Source organism: Sceloporus undulatus, chromosome 1 (genome assembly GCF_019175285.1).
Source record: "Sceloporus undulatus isolate JIND9_A2432 ecotype Alabama chromosome 1, SceUnd_v1.1, whole genome shotgun sequence".
In the NCBI taxonomy this organism is placed as follows: Eukaryota; Metazoa; Chordata; class Lepidosauria; order Squamata; family Phrynosomatidae; genus Sceloporus; species Sceloporus undulatus.
Genome location: NC_056522.1, coordinates 376,939,908 through 376,965,845, shown reverse-complemented (window position 1 = coordinate 376,965,845; position 25,938 = coordinate 376,939,908).

Genomic DNA, 25,938 nt, shown 5'->3' with positions numbered 1-25,938 from the left:
TTGCTGTTCCTGTAGTTTGAATCCATTGCTCCGTGTCCTGCTCTCTGGAGCTGCAGAAAACAAGCTTGCTTCTTCTTCAATATGACATCCTTTCAAATACTTAAACATGGCTATCATGTCACTTCTTATCCTTCCCCTTTCCAGTCAATATCCCTCTTGAATTGTGGAGCCCAAAACTGGATGCAGGATTCCAGGTGAAACCTAACCACAGCAGAATAGAGTGATACTATTACTTTTCTCAATCTAGACACTATATTTCCATTGATGCAGCCCAGAATCGCATTAGCTTTTTTAGCTGCCACATCATACAAAGACTCCCAGATGCCTTTCACTTGTACTGTTGTCATGTGTTGGATGGTGGCTAGAACACCACAGCAGAAAGTTGCTTTTACGTAATATTGAGAGGAAAGTAGAAATGTCAGATGCTTTCTTTCAAATAATCAGATAACTGGTCCACCAGATCTGGCTGGCAACCTTGTTTCTTCAGGGTTTCATGCAAGATTCTGTCTTAGCCACACCTGGAGAATCATGATATTTCTTCTCCCCACAATACTAGTCAGCCTTGTTTTTCTGAAATCAGACAAGATTGGTTATGTTCAGGGTGTTGTGATGGTTGTAGACATCTCCTTCATCAAAGGTTAACTTTTGCTACAAACTCAACAAAAGAAATGTTCTGCTTTGAACATGGTGCTTTTTAGAGTCACCTTCCCTATAACCATGGGGCAAACAGGGGGACTGACCCCCTAGAAACCTTAAGGGCAGTTGGATCTTTTCTGGCCCTCCAGATAGCATTGGATTATCACCCCCAGCAATCCTAATAAGCATACCTGGCTGATTACCCATAACTAATGGTAACAAAAGTGGGAGAAGGAGGCCAACAACAGCTGGAAGGTCAAATGAATCACAGTCCTATTCTAGAAGTGTGCAATTGTTTTTTTCTAAAACAAGGCCACCTTATTCTTTGTAGCAGCCTAATAGTAACTTAAAACCCCCCTAATCGATTCTAGTTTCACGAGAGGGGCTAGGAGATGTCCATGGTTATTGGTCCCCTTTTGAAGGGCCCATATTGAATGCCAACCTTCCTCCAACTCATCAACTTCTAGATTGTCAAGAACTGCCTTTGTCCCAAGAGTTCAGTAAACAAGTCTCCCATATTGTAAACAGTAAAGCTTTATTTCAGAAACATATAGGTGTTAGTAGGAAGGCATCTGCAGTCAGAAGTGCCATTGTGTGCCAACACTGACATAAAATTAACAATATCCCACCCCAAATTTTTGCAGGCTTCATCTTAATTCATTTACTAATTAAAACACACTAACACTTTTCCCCCATGCCCCCCTTCGTTCGTCCATTCCCCAGTCCTGGCCTTTTCTCATCTCTACTTTCTGTTTCTCACCAAAAGACTCTGAGAAGTTTCCTCCTCCCCACATCTGCACATTCCTGTGTCAGGCCACAAGCATCCATTTGAGCCACCATCAGTTATATCTACTGTATTATACTTTCCATCGCTTTCATCCTTTCCCAATAAATCTATAACGTCTGTACAACTCTCTTATATCTCCAAAACATTAAACATGGTATATATTACAACTACAGCAACAATCTTATGACAGAATGTGCCAGATTCTAACATAGATATTGCATACTACAACTTCCCTCATCCTGGAATAGTATGGCCAATGGGAGCTATGGTCCAGTATGATTGAAAGGCCCTGGGTTGCCCTATTCTCCTTCATTATTGATATTCTATTGCTGAGACAGACACAGTCCAGCTACCAAATGCCAACAGAAGCTCTAGGGAATTATAGTATTGTTGCACTCAGTAGAGGCAGTGGGCGATGGTTGTTCTCTCAATGAGATAAGCCCAGACAAAATCCCACAGATGGTTGTTTCACCTTCACTGGCTCCTCAGCCAAGTACATTAAGCACATGTCTGCAGCTTCGCTTGCACTGAGTGGCACAAGCATTGGGATGAAACACCATCAAATTGTCACTTTTGATCAAATCATCGGCACTGTGTGACTCATTTGTGTTGGTTCCTCAGCAAATGCTAGTCAGTCTCTTGCCACCCCTTTTGCTCTCAAATGTGTTTCCCTATAGCTGATGGAGGAATTTCATCGATAGATTGGCCTAGCACCTTTTTGATTTGCTACAGACTAGTTTTGATGCCTGGAAACTCTGTGTACATTGCAGGATATCCAACATTGTCTTGAAACCCTTTCACACTAGGTAGTTGTAGTGCTATGTTCTGTCTTATAGAATCCTGGGATTTGCAGTTATGGGGAGCATTTAGCATTTTCAGCTAAAGAGCTCTAGTATTCAACCAAACTACGAAGCCCAAGATTCTGTTGAATGAAGGAAAGGCATTTAAAAGTAGACTCAGAGTGATATAATTGTGTAATGCAAATAGGCCATTGCTGGAGTGCCAGTTGGCCAGCCCATCACAGTGGACTGGTACAATTCGCCCTCCATATCCATGGCTTCTTTATCCACTGATTCTACCATCCCCAGCTTGAAAATATTCGAAAGAAATATACATTCCAAATAGCAAACCTTGATTTTGCATTTTATGTAAGGGATACCATTTTACTTTGTCATTATCTTTAATGGGATTTGAGCATCCACAGATTTTGGTATCCACGGGAAGTTCTGGAACTAAACCCCAATGGATACCCAGGGCCCACTGCATCATAGAATCATAGAATCATAGAGTTGGAAGAGACCACAAGGGCCATCCAGTCCAACCCCCCTGCCATGCAGGAAATCCAAATCAAAGCATCCCCGACAGATGGCCATCCAGCCTCTATTTGAAGACCTCCAGGGAAGGAGACTCCACTACACTCCAAGGAAGGAGTGTGTTCCACTGTAAAACAGCCCTTACTGTCAGGAAGTTCTTCCTAATGTTGAGGTGCAAGTATCACATCTGTTATACTTGCACACTGTCTATTGGGCACCAAGGACTCCCACATCAATGGGATAGTGAATCCACTCTGGGGTTTGGAAACCTGTAAAGGAACTAGCCAAGGTGCCAAGCATGTTCTAGTACCATGGACACCATCCTGGGATTTGTAGTTTGTTGTGGCACCAAAGTTCTCTGACAGAGGAAGCTGAATAGCTCACAAAACTACAAATCCCAGAATTCCGTAGCATTGAGCCATGCCAATTAAAATGGTGTCAAACTGAATTAATTCTGCAGTCTAAATGCAGCTGTAGACCAAGCCTGTGAGCCATATGCGGCACACCTAAGTCCTCCTCATTTTTGCCTCAGAAACTGATGTTCCTCTTTAGATATTGTTGGTCTGCAACCCCCAGTAGCCCTAGCCAGCATAGCCAGTAGTGAGACATTCTAGGAATTATCCTGTACAATGCACTTCAGGCACCCAGGTCCTCTGGGGGATATTCACTTCCGTCAGCCAAAACTAGGCTGACAACTTTTCCTTTGGCTACCCCCAGATTGTGGAATGGCCTGCCAGAGGAAATTCATCAGCTGGATACACTTTCTGGGTTTAAAACAGCAGCCATCTCTTTTGACACACCTACCTGGATGATTTTCAAATGGTTAATTTTAAAGTATGCATTGATTGTTTTTAATATGTATTAGTTTTATGTGCATTTAAATTTTATGTGCTTCATCTGTTGTTGTTCCCTCACCTCAACTCATAGGAAGAGATGGGTAAGAATTCATCATCATCATCATCATCATCATCTGGAGAGCCACACATCCTTGCACTTTGGAATTTGATTCTCCTCTGAAATAAAGTGCAAGCCACCCTGTTTCTATTGTGTGCCTTGAAGTCATTTCTGACTTACAGTGACCTTATCATGGGATTTCTTGGCAGAATTTGGTCAGAAGGGGTTTGCCACTGCCTTCCTCTGAGGCTGAGAGAGTGTGGCTTGCTCAAGGTCATCCAGTGGCTTTCCATGGAGGAGTGGAGATCTGAACCTGGTCTCCCAGTGTCATAGTACACCTAAGCGACTGACATGGCTAGCTATTTTATTGCTGTTGTTTTGCTTGTAAAGTGCCATGCACGATAAATAAATAAAGGATCATCATCATTATCCTTGATGTAGGTGTTCAATGAGAGAAATGACAGATGTGTAAATTGTACCTCGCATCCTGTTGGTGTGTTGCACACTTGTAAGTTTCCTTACACATGCAGTTGTAATTTTTGTTTTTTTGTTTTTTGGTATGGAACAATTCCATTCACAGTTGTGTATGCAGATGTCTGCAAGTGTAACTGTTCACATGCAGTTGTGCATTCTCAGATGATGACTTCATGTGTAAAACACTGACAGGATTAAAAGCACTGGATTAAAAACATATATGGAATTAAAAACACACAAGGAATTATTCAATTCTGCTGAATTTCAGTGCTGCCCCCAATGCTCCGATGAACAGCAGAACTGGATAAATATCTGCTGACACCTTACTATAGGGGATGCAAGGAGATGCTGTTAGTGATCCATGTCATGTCCGTGTCTGGAAATAAGTGAGATAAGGCAAAACAATTTCTCCAAAACTGCTTACTGCAATTCTGGAACAGGAGTTCAGCAAAATGATTGAAATGGTATCACAGAATCAGTCCCAACATCGACCTGCCAAGACATTGACCAATTGTGTAGTGCTAGGTGAAATTTGCAAACAATGCAGGAGGTTGGAAAAGAAAATGCAATCACTGGAGACGCAGATTGGATTGGAAATGAAAGTGAAATGGGCACACAATGAGTTCCACCCAGAGGTTTCCCTTAGGATCAGTGGCAAAGAAAGGGGAGCTGCAAGAGTCATATTTATGGTGGGCAAGAAATTCCTAAAAGCAAGGTTTTAGGAGGGTGATTAAATCAGAAGAAAGGCAGGGACAATTTGGGATGATCTAGAGATCATTTCCCACTGTCACCTTTACATGCAAAGGTCTCACCAGCCCTTTCTGCAGAAACCAGTAGTGAATGGGTGTGTGTGTGTGTGTGTGTTAGTGACTTCATTTTCAAAATATGAGCCAAGAAATGACATCACGCTTGGTAACAATACAAAATGGTTGCACTACAACACTGCTCAACAGCAAGATTGTACATCAATTATGTGCTTGTTTCTTGTGTCCTTGTGCAATGGAGAAATGTATAGTGACTGTTCCAGCAAGCCCAGTTGATATGCTAAAGGCACTGACCGGCCAGATTACTGCATTACGCTGTTATAGTGCTGCTATTTCACTTTTACTGCTCTGGCAACCTCCTATTGCATTCTCCAGTTTGTAGTTCAGTGAAGCCCAAGAGCAATGGTTGAGAATTCTAAATTCCCTCACTCAAATGTAATTCCCAGAATGCAACAGGAGGCAGCCAGAGCAGTAAAAGTGGAATAGATGCACTATAAAAGTGTAGTGTGGTAATCTAGAAAGACTCATGCACTCTCTAAGAACTGAACAACTGTGAAATGAATACATATGCTATTCAATGTTTTTTTTTTTTTTTACAAAAGTACAATCACATGCATAAGAGAAAATACATGCACATAAAACACCTTGGGATTTGAGTGTAGGTATAGAGAGAGCCAGTGTAATGTAGTGATTTGATTGGTGGACTAGAATCCAAGAGCCCTGGTGATGCAGTGGTTAAATGCAGGTACCGCAGCCACAAGGTTGTGAATTCGATCCCAGGGCTCCAAGGTTGACTCAGCCTTCCATCCTTTTGTAGGTCGGTAAAATGAATACCCAGCTTGTTGGGGCAATTGGTTTACAGATTGAAAACTGCTTAGAGAGTGCTGAGTTCACTATGAAGCAGTATAGAGATGTAAATGCTATTGCTATTGCTAGAGTCATAGAGTTGGAGGAGACCCCAAGGGCCAGGCAGGAATGCACAATCAAAGCACCTCCAACGGATGGCCATCCAGCCTCTGTTTAAAGACCTCCAAAGAAGGAGACTCCACCACACTTTGAGGGGTTGTGCTCTTACTGTTTGGAAGTTCTTCCTAATATTGAGGTGGAATCTCTTCTCCTGCTGTTTGAATCCACTTCAGTAGCATCTTGGAGACGGAGGGAGGGTGTCTCACCAGCCAATGGCATCAGGGCATGATGAGCAGTGTAGCAAAAAATAAAATAAAATAAAACAAAACAAACTGTATTTTTTTGGTCAACTTTTTACTGATTTTCAGAAACCTGAAAGCTTCCTCAGTGGTGTGCAGGGTGAATGTGGGACACCGCACTCTCTGTATTTATGCACCCCTAAATTAAAAGAGGCCAATTCACCCAGTGTTCAGCAGAGGTCTTGTTTATGTTCATGTGTGCGTGGTACCCTTGGGCATTGTATTGAACATTACAACCATGCATTTCACATTTGCTTCTGCATTTATAGTTGTGCAGTGTTGCAATTCACTAATGCACAATTATCACATAACTCCATGTTAAGCTTGACTCCTTGATATAGGATTTCAAAATTGGGGGACTCCTTGTGACAATTGGGGGTGTATCTGCATTTGTGTCTGCATTTGCAAATATCCCTACCCCAGTGAAGCTTAAGACAGACTGATTCATTTCCATGATACTGATGTGCTTTTGCTCATAATATATTCATGGAACATTGTGCAAGAATGGTGCTTCCCCTCCCTTGAGTCATTCTTGCATCATATTATAAACACCTGGGCATTTCTCACTTCTTACATCACAGCTCACAATTTTTCTTCTTTTCACATCACCGAGGCAATCCTTTTCATATCGTTTCTCAGGGAATCATGTTTGACACCGATGAGTAGAGGTTTCTATAAAATTCCGTATAATTCTCATTGCTTTTTTTTAAAAAGCTGTTTCTTAACACAAAAAAATTAATAATATAAAACAACATACATGGAAAACTATACTTACACACTACACAGACTAACACACCAAACAAAATAACAATATAACAAAGGAAAGGGAAAATACATATGACTTCAAACTTCCTAGCTGATGGTAGTAGTTATCACATTATTTTACTTCCTCTAAGTATATGCATAGGGTACACTTCTATGTGTTACTGCATTCTACTGTTCTTCTAATCCTAAAAGCGCTACTTTATCCCAATATTTTCTCACAAAATCAACAGTCAATTCCCACTCTTTTTAAAAAAGTTAACAGATGTTTCCAGTGTCCTAAAAGTTGTTAATCAAAGTCATCCATTTATCAATTTAAGCAAGGTCATACAGTTTTATCAACCATTAGTCCTGTAAAGTATTAAAGGGATTATAACGTATTAAAGGGATGTATAATTCTCATCCCTGAATTGTGGTTTTCCCTGTCCATTCTTTTTTTAAAAGCAAAAATACAGCTTAGCATCTCATTGGTGATTTGTGTGTGTAAATTCAGTTGGGCATGAGGCTGTCGTTTTTTGACTATGGCATAAAATCTGTATTCAGTTGAAGGCTGCAGAAGATGTTATGGCATAGCCAAAAAAGTACAGCCTCGTGCATAAGTAAGTTTACACATGCAAAAGTTGCTAACAAGATGCTGGGCTGTATTTTCAGTCCTCTTCTGCCTGGAGTGCCATTGTGCTTTGCATTACACATGTCATGTTGCTTGAATATTCATTTGCAGTGTTGCACAGTTGTTATATAATTCCATGTGTGTACATGTGCACTTTGTCGCCTTGATATAGGATCTCAGTCAATACATTAGCGTAAGGATTTTAGATTCTTTTGGATCTTGGCCTTCTGCCACACTGCAGAATTAATGTAGCCTGACACCACTTTAAATGGCATGGCTCCATCCTATGGAAACTTAGGATGTATAGTTTGTTGTGGTACCAGAGCTCTCTGACAGAGAAGGCTAAACATCTCACAAAACTACAAATCCTAGAATCCCATAGCACTGAGTGATGGCAGTTAATGCGGTATCAAACTGCATCCTTTCTGCAATGTAGATACAGCCTAGGGCAGTGATTTTGGGAGAGGTCTGCAAAAAAGGACATCACATTTGCCCAAAACTATGTGCCTCCGGTGGGCAGTAGGAACAGATCACCAGTGTTCCCTTCATATTCTCTCTTTGCTTTATCTGCCCTGTTGTTTCTTTGCCTATAGATTTATAGGATGGAACCGTGTTGGTGTCTTTTGCACATATCAGTCCCCTTATGGAAGCAACTGTGCATTTTTGTCTAATCCAGATCAAAGTGGTGGGATGTTGAATTCCAGGTTGTAGAAGAAGCCTTGAGCATCCAGCAGCATTGCACATGGATACACATTGTACATGGATGCACATGCATATTTGGTTAAACATTCAGTTGCATGTTTGATGACTTGGTTGACTTGTGCTACGTTGCCATTGATAAGAAATTATTCTACAACAGTATCAGAAGCTTACATGGCTGTAGTTTCATTTGAACAAATTACTTTGTGACAGTCTTTATAGTCAATATTTTTGTAATTTTAGACATATGGCACCAAAATGCCATATGTATCGATGGTAGCCCACCTCTGCTCTAGCATGCCCATGTAAAGCATTTCTTTCCCCAAACCTCTCTGTGTCTAGGTCAGCGTTTTCTAAATTATATTTATGATGCGTCTCCAGATGGAATGGGCTGAGCCACAAACCAGTTAAACCAGAGTCTCTGAATAAAAGCCAAGAACCTCCAGGATCTTAAAACACAACACCTGGGAACTTTTGCTACCAACTATCTTTGGGATGTGGGTGGCAGCAGGCACTCATTGCTTTCAAACTGGGGACGTGAAAATCATTCTGCCTTGATATTGTCACATTTCTCCCATTCTCATTTGTGTTTTCTTCTTACTCTTGTTTCCTCTTGGCTTGTGAGACTTCTTCCCACATTGAAATGTGTAAAAATTTTATGCATGCTTCCTCAATGTGCATTTTTTGCACAGTTTATGCAACTTTCTCCCACTGACCAAAGTATGTTTCTTTATTTGTTCCAACTGTGTGCATCTAAGCTATTTGCCTTTTTAAAAAATGATATGCACACTGTTTTGTGCTCCCTTTAGTCTTCAGAAACATCATGGCTGGAATCCTATTGGTAATCGCATCTAGAGTACATACAATAAATCAATGGGATTTACCTCTGTGTTGACTGAAGTCAAAAGGTGTACTCTAGTTGGGGCTAGGGGTGCATCTACACTGTAGAAATAATACAGTTTGACATCAGTTTAACTATCATGGCTCGATCCAGAATCCTGAGATTTGTAGTTTTGTGAGGCTCTAGCACCCAAAGTTTTGTAAAATTACAAATCGCAGGATTTCATAGTATGGAGCTACAACACTTAAAGTGGTGTCAAACTGCATTGTTTCCACAGTGTAGATGCACCCTAGGAAATAGTATTCAGTAAGTCTCACAAATAAGTGAATGCTCAAAGCAAGGTTTTCATTTTCTCATAATTAGTTTCACTGGGTGGAAATAGACTATTTTCAAAGACATTGTCAAGTCCAGTGAAATTTCTTTCCATCCCTATTTGAAAAACCTGTTTTAATCCTTACATTGCACCAAGATTGCTTTTGTGCTAAACCCAGAATTACATAAAAATGAACGAAAATGAAGGCTAAACTGCAATAACAAGTGGTTGATAGCATTTGCTGCTGGGACTTATCACACACCACAACCTCCTTTCTGTTGTTATCTTGGTGGGAGAGTCTTTGGCAAGGATTTCTTTACATTCATGCCTTTATGAATGGCCTGCCTTTCCTTTTCTGTGTTGCTAGCATTTGTATTGCAATCACTCAATTCTGCTTCAGTCCTGACTTTGGGTGGTCCGTTGCTTGCCCTTTGCCTGCCAGTGAGTTCCTGAGTTGGAAAGACAAGATTAATCATGGGTAGAGTAATTGCTTTCATCTGCCATCGATTAGTCTATGGGTGGGGGCTTTTTAAAAGTAAGACTCCTTTTAATCACACTCTCTCAGCCTCAGAGGATGGCAATGGCAAAGCCCCTCTGCAGAAACCTGCCAAGAAAGCCCTGTGATAGGATCACCTTAGGTTCACCAGTCAGAAGTGACTTGAAGGCACACAAAATAACAACAAACCTTTTAATTTGTATTTCTTTGGGGAGGGGTGTGTGTGCCAAACTAGGCCCACATTGGACAATCCTGGGTAGTCCTGGGTGGGCAGTGCCAAACACTGTGTGTGATAATGTATTAGTGCCAACAAGGTAATGCTGGAAAGACTATGAAGACTACGAAGGTGTGATGAAGAACAGAGTGGTCTTGATTGCATAGTGCTTTTTAAAAAGAACATGATTTTGTTGGCTGAACATTCTGGTGTGATAAAGTCCCAAGCGTCTTCTGCAAATGTAAGCCCCCCCCCCCCCCTGTGGAAATGATTGGAAACTTCTGTCAGGTGTGAAGAATCTGCATTTAAGCTCAAAGCTCCCAAAGTGGATTTGCACACGCAGTGCTGCTGCCCATGCAAATGTGCACAGGTATACTTTGGCATGGGTGCACAGTAGGGATGCGGAGGATATTTGAACAAAGGTAGAAAAACATGTTTCCCAAATGTTGAGAAACCCCAGTGAGAAAACTCCTGGATGGATGAGAATCTTCACAATTTGAGATGTATTCCGTGCCAAAATTCACACATGGTTGTTTTTGCACCAAATAGTTCTCAGATGGTAATTAGTCTTGGGAAACTAAGCAGCTTTCAAAGACTTTCTTACAATGAGAAAAACATTGCTAAAATTATTTAGTGCTCCCTGTAAGAAAAAAAAATTGCACAGAAAACACACATGTGTTCAGTTGTGCATTTTGGTGCTCATTCAGTTGTGCAACATTGCCATTCTAGACAAGGGCTGTATGCCACAATCAATGTGCAGCTCCACTTGTATAGCTTTACTCTACACAACCCTGATGTAGCATTGAGGCCAATGTCTTTCCTGCCCTTCCCGTCTGTTCTTGACATCTGCCTGTGATTGTTTGCCCACAAGAGACAAAGGTTGCCAACTTTTTGTTAAAGGCCTTGATCTCTAGGTCATAAACACTAGCGAAGAAAAATCAACAGTATGTGTCACATAGGAGACGCTCCATATCACAATGATGGGAAGGCTTCAGGATCAATGAAACGAAGCCACAACGTTTGGAAAGAGGAGTGTTGTTCACCTTTCTCCCATGAGGTGGCTGCATATTTTTGATCTATATGGGTCAGGAGGTTTAAAGAGGAATGGGTGGGTGTGCATAAAGACAGAATCTAGCACCTTATGGTTTTGATAGCCCACTGGGACCCCAGCGACATATGCCATTACAACATAAATAATTGAGAACAGAAGGAAGGTCGACCCATCTGGCCTTTTAATTATAGATGAGTCTCTTTTCTTTATGTTTTAATGTGGTCGGAGGAGTGCCTCCAGGGGAGTGCCATGAAAGCAGGATCCGGCTTGTAATTATGGCGGCCACTGATCTGTGGAAAGACTTGGGGAGCGACTGCAGAAGGACCCAAGCTGGGGAGAGACGGGGAAAGAAATAGTGGTGGTGTTGGGGAGGAAGTTGTATACTTCTGCTTCCAGATTTCTATTTCTTGGGGAAAGCATCCAAACTCGGGACACAAATAGGACAATTCTTGGGGTGGTGGGTGCAGGGGCATCACCAGGTAAGACCCTAAGGGAGGGTAACACCACTGTTCCCCAAACATCTGCAGAAATGGGCTGGGGCATTCACCAGTGTCCCTTTAAAAGGCTGAAGAGATGCCCTGAACACCATGGCATAGAACTAACCTGGGAAACGGATTTGAATCTTTCAGTTCCCATTTCAAAGTGGACTACAGTTCGATCTTCCACCCCTTTTAAATCCAGATCAGCATTGATTAGAGAAAACGCCTTGAAAATTATACACAAGTGGTATTTGACTCCAGTGAAGCAAGCCAGAATGGTTAAAAATGTTTCCTCCAAATGTTGGTGTGGTTGTAATGATAATGGCACATTTCTCCACATGTGGCTAGACTGCCCCCAAATAAACACATTTTGGCAATCGGTACTTGAACACATTTCATTGATTACCAATCGAGAAGTAAAATTATGTCCAGAAATGCTTTTGTTATCAATATACGTAGACACTAACTCAAACCTGAAACATAAAAACCTCATAGATTTCTTCATTAGAGCAGCAGTAGAAATTGCCAGATGATGGAAAACAGGGGAGGTATCTATAGATATGTGGTGGAAAAAGGTATGGGACCTGTGGTTACTCAAAAGGCTGTCTGACAGAATGGCAAGTTACACAGAACAACCTAAATCAGGACCTTTCATAGACAAGTGTTTCCCACTCACTGACTTTATAAACATAGACAGAAACAAGAGAAGACAACCTCCATCTCACCTGAACCTTCGGTCAGACATTCTGGACTAGATTCACACAAAGACAGCACTGGACTTTAAAATGACCGCTTACAGTGAACAAAACCCAAGAAGGAGACCTGCAACACAATTCAAAGTTGTGAGATGAATTGTTTTATTTTGTTTTATTGTTGTGATATGTCTTATACATAGTCGTTTACTTATAATAAAAAGACTAAAAAATAAATAAAATTACATTTAAATTTGAAAATTAAAAATTAAAAAAGGTTTTTAATTATTTTAATTTTTTCTTTAAAAAGCATCACATCTTATCAAATTTTAAAATTGTAGATTACCACGCTGCACTCTTATAGTGCTGCTATTCCACTTCTACTGGGCTGGCTGCCTCCCATGGCATTCTGGGGTTTGTAGTTCAGTGAGGGCTAAGAACTCTCTGGCTGAGAATTCTCTGCACCCCTCCCTAAACTGCAAATCCCAAAAGGCAACAGGAGGCAGCCAGAGAAATTAAAGTGGAATAGCAACACTATAGGAGTGTAGTGCGGTAATCTCCTTAAACCACATGAAACTATGTACATGTAAATACATTTGTTTGTATGACATTGCAAATTAAAAGTGTAATTTTAATTTTGCTGGTTGTTTATGTCACAATCATTATCACTGCATTCAGTGATATAGGAGAATGACGATTTATGAGTAACATTAGTACAAAGAACATTACTAAGGATTCTGTATAGAGGGGGTGACACCATGAGTTAATGTTGGTGATGCCATGGACTGAGTGGAGGGGGGGGGTCACACAGCAAACACCAAAACCAGAACCTGGGGAAGTTGCACTTTTTTAGATAAAAAAATCCGAGAATCTTCCAGCCTACAAGGAGGTGTCATCCATATAATAACTTTTTTCAGGCTCTGAAAAACTAGTGAACAACAATAATAGTTATTCTAAATGCATCCAAGGAAGTAGACTTAAATTTACAAAATTGACTACAGTCAATTACTGTAGTCTCAAAGGTGCTACAAGATCTCTTTCTATATGGATTTTCCAGAATAACACGGCTATGGCTTTGAATTCTCCAAGAGTAAGAGGGGTATGGGGTTTTTAATATAAAAAAGCAAAACAGACAATTTTGCCTACCTACTGGGTAGGATCCTGCGGAATTTTTTTTATATAAATGTCATCCAAAATAGTTTTGAAAGGCATGGTCTTGGCAAGCTTCCAAAATCAGACGAGCTCAAATCTGTTCAGGATGGTTTAGCAGTTACAAACAAACATGCACCAAAGAAGCAGGGATGTTCCAATGTTCTTGCACTTCACTGTCCACCTGCCGGCAATCTGTAATCAGGAATATTTTTTCTGTCATCTCCCTTTATTGCCTTTTGATAGAGATGGGCTAATGAGCTCGGATCCTACAGCTGAGATCCTGCATTGTGTTTGTACAGAATAATACACTCACATAGTCAAGTGGTGATTGCATTACATAACACTTCTGCTGACTATCAGTCTTATGCAATTAATTGTATATCTGCTAATTGTCCCATTGTGAAATGCAGAAGGCACAGTACCTGCTCCTAAAATGTATGTGCATTTGCAAACATCTTCAATGCCTCTTTCTGAAATCCCAGGATGAAGACATATTGGATTGCAAAGGAAGGATCTATGATTCTATCTTTTTGTGTTGCAAATGGATGTTAAATTTCCTGGACTTCAAGAATCCCCCAGCAGCCACACGGCCAGAAAGAGGAGGTGCCAGCCTGCTAGAGGTATCTCTATGTACCATCTGAACTAAGAACAAAAATGGCAAAATGCAGGCCTATGGCTAACATCTTCAAAAACATTTTTTCCTGTATGGTTTTTAATACCATGATGAAGAAGCCAGTGGAGCTTTGACAGCTTGCAACTTGGATATTGTGCATTTTGGTTGGTCCAATAAAGATATCCGTTTGGTGGATTTTTGATGCTACTGGATTTGCTATATGGCCAACACAGCTACCCTTGGATGTTTTCTGAAATCCCAGTTTACCAAACCGCGAAGACGCAGATGAACACTGATGCACCATCCAAGAGTGAGCAATGGCATAAGCAACAGTTACCCTGGCAGAATGCTGCTTATGCACCCATGCACTGAACACAGAATTTCACCATGGCCCAGTAAGGACAACTTGGGGAACCTAATGTCAGCATAGGGAGCTGGGGATGTTTAGCCTGGAGAAGAGAAGGTTAAGAGGTGATATGATAGCCCTGTTTAAAAGGGATGTCACATTGAGGAGGGAGTAAGCTTGTTTTCTGCTGCTCCAGAGACTAGGACCTGGAGCAATGGCTGCAAGCTCCAGGAACAGAGATTCCACCTCAACATTAGGAATACCTTTCTGATAGCAATTGCTGTTCAACAGTGGAACACACTCCTTCCTCGGAGTGTAGTGGAGTCTCCTTCATTAGAGGTCTTTAAGCAGAGGCTAGATGGCCATCTGTCGGGGATGCTTTGATTGTGATTTCCTGCATGGCAGAATGGGGTTGGACTGGATGGCCCTTGCGGTCTCTTCCAACTCTATGATTTTATGATTCTATGGTGCCAGGTTACATTGCTTGATGTGTAACAGGCATTTTCAAAATCAACTCTCTGTATCTGAGTCTCTAGAGAGCAACCAATCCCTGTCTTCACTGCAGTCATAAAATATTCATGCTCTCTGGCTCAAGGGATTCTGCTAGATGGCTCAGACTCCCAAGAGATGGATCATAAGGTTGAGAAAACAAAGCCCACCCACCCATGTTATGCATGTGGCTCAGATTGTGGCTGTTATAAATAGAAAGGTGGTATTTTGAGGGCTGCCAACATCTCGGTCTATCTGCCAGGATCTCTCTGTTTTTGTTTTAATCTGAAGTTGTGGCAGGATTTTAATACACCTACTCCTTTTTTTGCTTCCTTTTCTTTTTTCCTTTTCCTTTTGTTAAATCTGGGAGTGGAAGTGTCAGAGCTCAGCAATAATGTTTACTGTAAAACACAAAAGCTAGAATTCATATTGCCATTATGGACATCGAGTTATGGATGCGTGACTGATCTATATTCACAAACATTACATAGTCATGATAGCAGAACTCCAAGACATAGCCATGTTAATCTGGAAAATCAGTATGCAAAGGGATTTTGTAGCACCTCTGCACCAGGTCAGTCCCTGGATTTTCCACTTGGCCCCATGCATCTGAGGAAGTAGGCTCAATCTATGAAATCTCATGCTACCACATTTTTTTCTTTCAGTTAGTCTCAAAGGTGCTACAAGATCCCTTTATGTAGTCATGAACATGACACTATAGTCACTATTGTAAATGCCTCCAAACTTGCTTTATCAGGCAGCAGCTGAAATGAGTGAAGGAGGTCCGTTCAGCTGGTGATGATGTTTCCCTCTCCCCAATAGGAAAGGCTGTGACAATCCAAACCAGGGTCCCTGTTGCAAATGCTTGTTGTATGGTGGGAGTGGGGATGGAAATGTCACCCTTTTGTTCTCCAATTGTCACCTGAATTGACCTCCTTCACCTGATGTAGTGGCTCGCTGGTAAAGTGAGTTTGGAGGGAGTCAGACCAGGAGATGTTACTTAGTTCTGCATGGATTACTAAGAAAGTGATTTAGAGTTCCAGCCATCTTTATACTCCATTTTACTCCACTCCTGATCTTCGGTCAATGTAAGTACTGTACATTAACTCTTATTAACAAGAAGGAAACATTCCCTGGTGAAAGGGAAGAGTATAATCTGTCTTGGAAGCACTGATCCCCTGTACTTTCTCATCCTTCCAACCTTAAGGGTGAGCACAAAGAGCTATGTCTGCTGGAATTTTGTAAGTTTCTGACATTGTTTTGCTTTGCTTCATCCTTTAGATCCTTTGCTATGTTTTGCCCTTGACTTATCCATGAGTCATATTAAAATCTATAATTTTGGCCCCAAAACTTGCCCTCGACTTATACATGAGGTCAACGTATAGTTGAGTATATATGGGTAAGTAACATTTGTTGTTGTTAACTGCTGTCAAGTCAACGTTGATGTATGACAGCCCGATGGATGAGAGACCTCCAAGTCACCCGGTTATCAGCAGCCCTGCTCAGGTCTTGCAGACTCAGAGCTTTGGCTTCCTTGATTCAGTACACCCATCTGGGGGTCTTTGCCTTTTCCTGCTGCCTTCCACTTTACCAAGCATTAACATCCTTTCTAATAAGTTGTATCATCTCATGGTGTGGCAAAAGGTCAGCAGCCTCATTTTAGACTTCTTGGCTTCTAGGGGGAGTTCAGGCTTCATTTGCTCTAGGACGCATTGATTTGTCTTTTTAGCAATCTATGGTATCCACAGAACCCTTCTCCAGCACTACATTTCTAATGAGTTGCTTTTCTGATCTGCTTTCTTCACTGTCTGTGTCCAGGTTTTATAACCATACACAGAAGTGAGGATACGATAGCTATGCAAGTGCTACGGAAGATTTAAGTTTATTTTCCAAGTGCTTCCCATCATTCCCAACATGACCACTGGACAGGATGGCTAGGGAATTCTGGGAGTGGAGGTTTCAAGGCTAGAAACTGCTTGGTGACTTACACTGGTGTAAGCAGGTCTTATGCCAGTACATCTACTTTTCATGGCATGCCTCCTTACATGTTTTTTGTAATGGTTGCACCTTCAAGATTCTCTTGCAGAGCCATCCAGATGGTTGACTTTGCCCTCCATCTTCACTAATCTCCAACTTCCAGGTAGTAATAATAAGTAAGTTTATTTGTATAGCGTACGCCGTTACCAAAAATAATCCATATAAAGCATAAAATATAAACATCCAATACATTGTAAAAATAATATATTGCATTACCAAGTTAAAATCATCTTTAAAACAATCATTAAGGGCTCAGATGTATCTGAATAGGCATAAGGTCCATATACACTAAAATTATATAACATTAGTTTGCAAAGCTGAGGATATTCAAGAACAGTTGGGGTTTGAATCTGTCCTGTAACTCAACCATCATCTTTACAAAGTTTCCTCCTTATAATTGATGTTTTAAAGGCAAAACAGGCTACCTTTTCAGTAATGCTTGGTTCAGTGTCCCCTAGTAAAAAAGTGATCAAATATGAGTCAAAGTTGTTTGGTACCAACCCTAAGTCTTTTAATAAGGCTTTATATCTTTATAAATTGGGCACTTCAATAATAACAACAATAACAACAACAACAACAACAACAACAACAACAACAGATTTATTTATAGCTTTCCCAATCACGAGGAATCTGGGTGGTTTACAGCAATTAAAAATACATTGAATTAATTCAAAATTAATCCCCTCCCAACCCCTCTTCCCAATGCTAAAACTACAATAAAATAATCACGGTTTAAAAACAATAAAATACCTTAACATTAGAGAAGAATTGGTGGACAAAGAGACACACGTCGCAATATATGGGGAGAGGAATTAGGCTGGGAAGGCCTGCTGGAAGAGATCCGTCTTAAGAGCCTTCTTAAAGGTTGTAAGAGTAGGAATGTGGCAGATCTCCTCCAACAGGTTATTCCATAGCTTCAGAGCAGTGGTGGAGAAGGCCCTCTTGGTAACTGAAGTCAGCCTGGATTTTTTCGGCTGAAGCAAGTTCTTTCCAGAGGACCTTAATGTGCGGGACAGACAGTACGAAAGAAGGTGTTCCCTTAAGTATTCTGGGCCCAAGCCATGTAGGGCTTTAAGTAATGAGTTAGAGCTTCAACTGAGTACCTCCAACTCCCACAACATGGGCATAAATATTCAGGTCATTGGAGACTGACACCAGTGATGTACCTAGTGACACCTCTGATTTAGACTCTAAAAATTCTTCACAGTTAGAACTCATTTTTCTGCTGTGTTTGCACTCCTTTGGTCAATATGGGGTTGTTCAGACTGGCCTATAGGCTGGCATGGAAGTGGAGTCGAGATGTTGCATCCACATGATGCATGCCCAGACTCCACCCCACAGTGTGCGCCATCATGGTGCTCCTCTGGTGCTCCATCCATACAACGCAGCACCAAAGAAGAACCTTCAAGCTGTGGCACCATGGTGCTGTGGCTATTGCGCCTTTTGTGGCTCCTTTTTATGCCCTGAAAAGCTCAGATCATGGCTGAGGCGTGCGGTTCTCGTGGCCCCAAGCTGGCTAGGAAAGGGGTGGCATTGCCCATTTTCTCTAGATATCTAAACTATATTTCTAAAGGCCCAGCTGAAGTTTTAAGTTACTATAATGCTAAAATTCAGGGACTGAAGGGAAATTTCTTGGGGGTGAGGGTGGGGAGAATTCATATTTGGGGAGGCAATGCCCTCATTTTGCTCTCTCTGTGGCTGATGTTGATAGAACACACTCCACCAGCTTCTAATAGGCTCTCAAATGGGGAAAAGGGCACTTTCTTTTCCAGCCTCTGGGAAGTTTTTATAATTCAGGAAGGAAAGAATGTCTGTGGACATTTGGGAAAGTTCAAAAGTTGATGGGACTGTTTTGCCTGGTAAAGCAGCCGCTGTGTTTCTTATTAATGTTTAAGCTCTGAGTGGTGAGATAAGAAGCTTTCAGCATTTGCAAACATGACTGGCTTTTGCTTGGGGAGGGGTGGGAAAATTGTGCTGTGCGCTCCTTTCCTTTTCCCATTCCCAAACCAGGGCTGTAAATTCTTTATAAAAGCATTTTGAATGTCACTTTCCCTCCGTGTGACATGTCCCATCTTGTCTGCAAATTGTTTTGGTAGATCAAAGCAAGGACAGGCTTGCTTGCAAAATGGGAAAACAACAACAAACAACCACTCTACCCTTCACTGCCGCATGTGAATCAAGTCATGGTAGAATTTAGCCACTAGATAGCACTGTCTTTGGATGGAACCATGGGCTAGAATTAGGGTTGCCATATCACGGGAACTAGCGGGACTGTCCCACTTTCTGGAGGGCAGGCATGGTCCCATCCCACCCTCCCTCAGTTCTCAGGTGGCTGCCCGGCTCCCGGCCCTGCTGCCTCCCTTTTATAGTGTAGAGCCGAGGGAGCGCAGCAGGACTGGAGCTGGCAGGGGGCAGGCTCTGCTGGTCTGCTCTGCCCCCTATTGGCCAGCCCTCAAGGAGCAGGCAGGACTCGCCTCTGCTCCCTTGCGCCTGCGCACAGGTGCACAGAAAGGTGGGAAGGCAGCAAGGTGGCAACAATGGCGTGAGGAGTAGTAGGGCCAGGCAGGCCAGCAGCAGCAGTAGCCACTGTCCAGGTAGGCGGCTGGGGGGGGGGGGGCAGGAGGAAAGGGCCCTTATTCCTGGTGCCCCATGGTGCCATTTTCGGCCTCTGGGGCGGCCTGGCTGGGGGGGAAGGAAAGGGCCCTTTCCTGGGACCCCTGGCCTCCAGCCCTCCTCCTCCTCTTCCAGGGAAGTATAATTTAATTCCCAAACAACGAAGTGGTGGTAGGCAGGTAGGCAGCTCTTTCATTCAGTGCTAGCCATTTGAAGTTGCTCTTGTAATTTTTGAGAGTGCCTTAGAAGAAGAGGAGGAAGAGGCCTCAGCAACAAAGTGGCGCCCCAAGGAAGCGGCCTGGCTCAGACATGGAGGAGGAGGAGGAGGAGGAGGAGGAGCAGGAAGGGGCTGGCACCCGGGGAGAGGCAGGGGGGCACCTTCCATGCCCCTCCTGGGCCCCAGGCTCTCCCCAGGATTGCCCCTGTCGTCCATGGGAAGCCCCCTCCCCAAGGCCCCCCCAAACACACCTCCTCCCCTCTCTAACCCTCTCTCTGACTCCCCCTCCCTCTGTTACCCCTCTTTAGCTAAGCCTTCTCTAACCCCCTTATATCTAACCCCTCTTTCCATCTATGCCCCCTCCAACCCCTCTCTATCTACTCCCCCCTCTCTCTAACCCCCTTATTTAAGTCCATCTAACCTCCCTTTATATATGTCCTCTCTAACCCCCTCTATCTAACTCCCTTATTTAAGTCTCTTCTATCTAATCCCCCCTCTAACACCTCTCTATCTAACCGCTCTCTCTAATTCCCCTTTATCTAACCCTAACTCCCCTCTAGCTGTCCCCTCTAGCCCCCTTCTCTAGCTTCCCTTTCTCTAACCCCCTTATTCAACCCCCCTTTTATCTAACCCTCTATCTATATACTCCCCCCTCTCTAAGCCCCCTCCTCTTCTTCTCAGGGATCCAGGGCTTCTTAGGGCATTGCCCCCATGCAAAAGACTTTGCAAGAGATCTGACCCACAAATCCCCCCTTGAGACCTAGCTGGGGGGAAAGAGGGGGTGAGGATTGGGGGGGGGGGTTGCAGAGGGCAAGAAGAAGGAAAGGGGAGAATTGCTAAGAATGCTTGGAAGTGGGACATGTAGTTTTCTGGCACAAGGGACTGCCTGGTCTGTTTCAAATGCTAAGAATGCTTAGAAGTGGCACATGTAGTTTGCAGTGGCACAAGAGACTGCTTTTGGCACAAGAGACTGCCATCTGTCTAGGAATAATGCCAAAATGTCCTCCATTTTGAGCATGCCTAAGAAACCTGTGTTTATATTAATGCTTTTTTAAATTATTAGTTGTTCGCATGTCCTCCATTTAAAAACATGTCGTACATTTGGGGGCTAAATTTTGTCCTACGTTTTTCCTACATTTTTTTTTATGTCTGTCCCAGTTTGGAGGTTGACAGTTATGGCAACCCTAGCTAGAATCCACTTGATATTTTATTCATGTGTAGGTGGTGTAAAGGTTTGAGCGATGCACTACAACTCTGGAGACTAGGGCTTGAATCCTGGCTTGGCCCTGTAAAAATCCACTGGCTGCCCTTGGGCAGGTCACACTCTCAGCCTCAGAGGGTGGCAATGGCAAATCCCTTCTGAAGAAACTTGCCAAGAAAACTCTGAGATAGACCCTTAGGATTGCCATAAATCAACACAACTTGAAGGGACACAGCACAGAATGCAGATTTGACAGTCCAAGAGTGTTAGTAACTTTTGGGGAGGTGTGATGGAGAATTTGACTCACCACTTGATGCTCTAACACTGATGTGCTGACACTTTTGACCTCCGAAGTGTGCTCAGACACATTAAGTCAGGTTGGAGAATTCAAGGCAGAGATGTCCTGAACTTGCAGACGGTGCAGATCCACAACTTTGAAGTGCCTCCTTCCTTATCAGAGGTGAGTTGACAAAACACTTCCTTTCTGATAAGGTGGATGGCTGCTGCAAATGGACACATATGCCATTATGTGCTTGCAATTCTTCTTTTGTGGCAGAGAAGCCTTTGATTGTGGCTGAGAGCTTATATAATCCTTGTGTAGTGTAAAGTTCCACACATGGAGTTATAGTTGGCCCTTTGTATCTATGGATTCTTTATCCACAAATTCAAGCTTCCACAGTTGGAAAATATATTTTTTTAAAATATAAATTCTAAAAAGCAAACCATGACCTACAGAAGGATGCAAGGCTGAGTCAGCCTTGAACCCCTGACTAGTACTGAACTCATAACCTTGTGGCTGTGAATGGCTGCAGTATCAGGATTTAACCACTGCACCACCATTAAACACATCACTCATTGAAAACAAAATGTAATTTGAAAGATAAAAGTGCTTAAAATGGTATACAGTCCTCTCTTCCCTTACGTGGCGGATCCGTTCTGGACCCCCCCCCCCAACACAGAAGGGGAAAGTCACGTATGTTCGTGCCCTATTGAGAATAATGGGGCACATGCACACAGCACGGCATGTGCAGCATTCATAAAATTGTACCACAGCTTCAGTGTATGCTGAAAGCCATGGAAGGGAAGCCTGCGTATGGCGTGGGCTCACTGTATATTAGTGTTAAAAATACTAAAACATTAAAAGAAGAAAAGAAGGGAACATATTGTTCAATATAGATTAGATTTTTTTTTAAAAAAAAGCTCCATCCAGGATAGGATAAAATCTTGCAGCTGGTACTGGGAATTGCAATGTTGTGTGCACTACGCCAAAACCATTTGATTTCAGGTGCATTCATGAGCATGAGTGAACAATGTACATTATATGCAACAAGAAAGAGCATTGTGTGCAATTCCTCTATTAGGTTTGAGGGTTCTTGTTGCTTAAAAGTCCCATGCTCTATAGTTCTTCCTGTTACTATAGGGAAAGTGTGTGTGTGTGTGTGTGTGTGTGTCGGTGGGTGGGTCTGTTTTGCTTGGGGACTAAAGCTGTTTGTTAAATGGAGAACAACAAGACATTGAAAGCAATAGATTGGCAAGGTCTTGGATGGAAAATGCACCTGCTTATTCAAGAGAGAAGCACAGTTATGTTCAGACAACTCTCGCCTAATTGTGAAAATGTATTATTTATTGTTAAGAGACAAAATGGTAGATGAACAAGTGAAGGAACGCATGGTGAAATGCTCCAACAAGCAGGGTACCATGTTTGTGCATGTGTGTGTGCATGTGGCACAATGGGAAAATATGTGCAAAGGGGATCTCAAATACTCAACCTGTTATGTTTTAAAGGAAAATCTTTTTAAAATGATGTACCACGGTACCAGTGACAGCTATCTTCAGTGAAATTGACCGAAATATATAAAGGAAGCAATAACAAGTGTTGGAAATGTAATAAAGAAGTAGGATCATTTTCTATATACAGTATATGGTTGATCTGTAAAAAAGCAGGAAAACAGGAGTTGTATTAAATGACAAAAGTATGGAAAGTACTGAAATAAACATTTTCAGAGAATCTGGAACTCTTCCTGATAGGAATTTTTGATTAAAACTCAAAAGCTGAAAAAGAACATGAAAAGATTGCCTGGTATATGGGATTGGCAGCTAGATTAGACTATGCAAAACATTGGAAGAGTCCCCAGATTCCCAAAACTGATGCTTGGTGAGGGGGAAAAGACGGAAATTGCAGAGATGGAGAAACTGATGGATCTGATTAGAGGAAAATCTATAAATGGCTTCTTGAGAGAATGGATATTATTTATAGAATATGTGCAACAGGGGGAGTGGGGTACAATGGTAACAGGTTTCAGTAGTTGATGTTAAAATAGATAAAGGTAAGAACTGTGTGTTAGTTGAAAGCTAAGATCATAGTTTAGGGATTAGAAAAGTTAAGGTAATTTTATCTAATTGCTTAGCCTTACATGATAAGAGGAAACATGGGTGGTTAATAACTGCAGCAGAACAAAACTGGAAGTCTTTTATTGTGTTTACCATGAGTATGTGTTTATTAATGTTTATTGGTGTAAATAGTAATTGAATGCCCCCCTTTCCCCCTTTCTTTTCTGTTTTGGTGTGATTCAATCTTTGGTTTTAACAATAAAGTTTCAATAAAAACAACTTTTAAAAAAGAAGATGGAACTATGCTGATCCGAGCAGACAATGTCAATGTGGAGGAAGCCTTCAGTTTGGATGTACTCATGTCCCTAAGTAAACAGCCAAACAACGAAGCCGTTGGGTGCATATAATAATGGCACCATCTTCACAGAATCTATAAACAAAGCCATTCCTAAGCTTTGTTCCAGACTGTAATTTAGAAAAAGACGGTCATTTGCTGAGAATGCAATGATAGATATTCTTCTACAATAATATTCCGGAAATTACACTGTTTCTCCAGAAATCAATCTAAGACATTTTGGCTGAGATCCTGTACCAAAGAGATGGTGTGTAATTTTACACCCACTGAATTATGTGATGATTTTACATTTGCGAGTTGCAACACTGCACAACTGAATGTGCCAACATGGCATGCACAACTGCTCAGCTGTGAAAACCCCACTGGATGGCCCTGAGCAGATCACACTCTCTCATCCTTAGAGGAAGGTGATGGCAAATATTTGAATAAATCTTGCCAAGAATATAACAACAATTTGTAAGAGAGAAAGAGAGCAAGTGTGCTCTACTGGTTTGGGTGCTGGACTAGGATTCTGGGAAAGCTGGGTTTGAAGGCCTTCTCAGCCGTGGAAACCTACTGGCTGACTTTGGAAAGTCACACATTTTCAGCCTCAGAAAGAGTTTGCAATGGCAAACCTCTTCAGAATAGACTTGAAAAAGAAAAGTCCATGTTGCATTCTACACTGAAGAAATAAAACAGTCTGAGAGCATTTTAACTGCCTTGGCTCCATCCTACAGAATCCTGGGGTTTGTAGTTCTGTGAGAACTGCTACTCTTTGGCAGAGAAAACTAACTTCCTTGTAAAATTACAAATCCCAGGATTCCATAGGATGGAGATATAGCACTTACAGTGGTGTCAAACTGCATTATTTCTACAGTGCAGATGAACTCTAGTTTAACTCTGATTTATAATTCTGACAGAGGGTTGCCATAAGTCAGAATCAACTGGAAGGCACCTAGTAATAACAACAATGTGTAATGTACATCTTATGCAATGCACAATGTATACTGCCCATTTCTATGTGCAAATTGCACACCAGTCACAGCTGTCTTCTAAAGAGACACCTATCTGCAGGATTCTCCAGCAATGCATCCCCTTTCCATGGGATGGTTGAGCCTGGATTCAAATAGATGATGAAACTTCCCCACAAGAGTGTGATTTGCTCAGCAGGAAAACACAGGAAAACCTTGGCTAAGAGCCTATATTGTGGTTTTGTAGTTTCAAATCTCTGCAGTTGGGAAACTGAACCAAGACAGCCAATGTGGAATCCAATACACAAACAAATGCACGTGTACATGCATGATTACCATACCCACCTTGCGCAACAAAGTGCACCATGTGCAATTCAACCAAGCGCTATGGCACCACATAGCAATAATGTCACAATTGTGACTACGTAGTAATCATGGACATGAAACAGTTTCCTAGTTTTACTCATCTGTGACTGTATGTTTAACTAAGAAGCTGATACAGAATTCCAGTCATTGCTGCCTGAGACCCATAGTAAAAGGTGAGATATAAATATAATCAGCCCTCCTCATTTGTGGTTTTGACTTTTGAAGATTCAGTTATTTGTGGATTTGATTAGTATGTTATCTCTACAAATCTCTAGATCCTGCAACACGACTCTACCAGAAGTTGACCATAGAGTTGCACTGGAAGACCTAGGGATTCCTAGAGAAATCTAGGCATTTATAGGTCCTCCAGTGCAGTTCTGTGGTAATCTTCTGGCAAGATGTTGGCCATAGAGTTGTGCTGGAGGACCTAGAGATTCTTAGAGAGATGTTCTCTCAGGTTAAAAAAAAAAAACCCTGTGTGTGTGTGTGTGTGTGTGTGTGTGTTCAATTTCCACTTTCACAAGGGTCCTGTGCAACTAACCCCAGTGAATGTGGAGGGCCCACTGTATTTTAATAATACTTATGGAACATACATAAATACGCAGAAAACAAATCCAGTGGTAGCCATGTTGGCTGGGGAACAACATACAACACAAATCCAAAATCCACAAAACAATGGTCCCTTTTGTGTGATGCATTTTGTACATTTTATTAGCCCCAATAAAGGTATCATTGATGATCTTGTGGATTTTGGATTTTTAATATATATATAGTCATACTGTGGCCACAGGCAGCGAGGTTTGCTAAAAGGGGCAATTATAACAACTTGAAGATGTGGGATGGGTTCCAACCTGAGAACATCCTAAGAAAACCCAGGTCAGTTTGCAGCCTGGGACAGAGAAATCACTCCTTGTAGGTCCTCCTCCTTACTAGCGAGCAAGTTCTCTCTTGCCTTGGTGAACTTCCAAAAGAGGCATTCATTCACATAGCTTGAAGATGACATTGAATGACTCATGTGCTCTTCCTCAGTTCAGACCT